Here is a 1,901-nt window from a genome sequence, read left to right on the forward strand (position 1 = left end):
TGGGGGTAAAGAGCAGAGGGCAGCGGCCTTACTGTGTTTCCCGCGGAGAACCCAGTGTGGTCTGGGCCAGCATCTGCTCCCCACCCCCGCGAGGCCCCCCACCCCCCGCGTGGCTTCCATACTGCCAGGCAGCGGCCAAGTCTCCCCCAGTCCCCCGAGGTCACCACCAGGGCCCGTCCCCACTCCCTGAGCAGGTAGGCGTTTCCAGCACTGGGCCTGGCCATCCAGGACTGTGTGCAACCGGGAACCGTGGGTGGCCGGCTGGTCCCTCCAACCCGGCCCCTGCAGGGCGGCTCTGGTGGGCGTCACTGCTCGGCCTCCCCCAGGCCCCCCGGAATGTGGAGGGACACCCAGGCACTGCATGTCTGCGTCCTGTGCCCGTGGCCTGCCCTCGGCACAGCCACGGCGCCCGTCCCTGACCGCTGGGCAGTAGAGACTGCTGACCGTTCTTTCCCTAGAGGAGCCGCCCTCACGTCCCACGCCCGCCCCTGGCCCCCCGCGTAGCCGTCAGCACTCCAGCTGTGCACCCCCCCAGGAAGCCCCCGTGCCACCTCCCAGCCCTGCTGCTGCCCATGCAGCTCAGGCCCTCGGCTGCCGGGGCCGAGCTGAAGTGTGGGAGCGGGGCCGGGCTCAGAGGGCGGTGGGTGGGCCCCCGCCCAGCCCGGGGGTGTGGGGCTGCGGGGGCCCTAGCTCTGCCCGGCTCAGCCAGAAGCTCCTCTTCAGGGGAGGTCTGTGTGAATCACTGCTCAGGCACAGGCACAAATGCAGGAAACTGCCATTCTAGTAAACGCTATTTTCTCCCACTGAGGGGAAAGTCTGCCACACGAAGGTCATTGTTCCCCGGGCTCCTGCCTTCCGGGCGGGCTCTGTCTGCGATGGGCTCGTGCGCGCCGAGGGCTCCCAGCCGGGCTGCTGCCCTTCGAGACCCAGGGGCGCCTAGAGGCTGGGAGCGTGGGGCGTCCTCCGGCCCCAGCCACCCGCAGGCGCACAGGGGGCGTACAGGGAGCGCCCAGAGGGTTGAGTGTGCTGGAGCCCCAGTGAGGTCACAGCCTGGCTTGGCATGCCACTCACAGGTCTCCCCGGCCCCCTAGCCTGTGCCCGTTCACGCTCCCCTCCGCTCCCCGGGAGGGCCACCCCAACACGCCCTGCATGCCCCCCCCCCGCCCCCACAGCCCTCCAGACCTGGCCAGGGACTCCTGCCCGTGGGCCTGGTGCTGCCTGCTGCCCCCAGCGCAGCTCGGCTTTGTGTGCATGGCCCCCCTGTGCTGGGAGGCCCTGCCATGGGGGACGAGGCTGGGCTAGGCGGGAAGCTCACTGTGCCGGGTGCGGTGCGGTGGAGGGCGGGCCCACACCAATGCTGTGCGCTCAGACGCACGCTTAAGACAGCCGGACACAGAGTGAAAGATGGGGAACCTTCAACCGAAAGGGAGCTGGGCAGTCGCTTTAATAAACGAGAAAAGAGATTTAACGTGAAAGCATCGCGAAGGAAGAGGGGGCACCATACAGGGAGCAGCAGATAAAACACAGGGCACCCGTGCGGCTGGAGCCAGCCCCGGAAGATGCACCGCGACAGAGGGCGGCCGGCCCAGCCTCGCTGCCGCCCGAGGTGGGGACAGCGCCGTGACTGTGAGCAGAGGCTGACGGTTCGGGTAATCGGTGAACGGAAAGATGCACACTCTTCTGGTACAAGTGGGACATCCTCCAGATCGACATGAATTAGGTCCCAAAGGGGCCCCTGTAAGGGACCGGGATGTGAGGCGGCCACATGGGAGGTGAGCCGACCAGGCGATGGAGGCCGGTGCCGCCGAGGGCCAGGATGCAGCAGGGCCGAGGCTGATCAGGGCACCTCAGATCGCGAGGGGCCGACACGCATCTTCCACGCACCGTGTCCACACGCTACT

Source organism: Pteropus vampyrus, unplaced genomic scaffold, assembly GCF_000151845.1.
Source record: "Pteropus vampyrus isolate Shadow unplaced genomic scaffold, Pvam_2.0 Scaffold320, whole genome shotgun sequence".
In the NCBI taxonomy this organism is placed as follows: domain Eukaryota; kingdom Metazoa; phylum Chordata; class Mammalia; order Chiroptera; family Pteropodidae; genus Pteropus; species Pteropus vampyrus.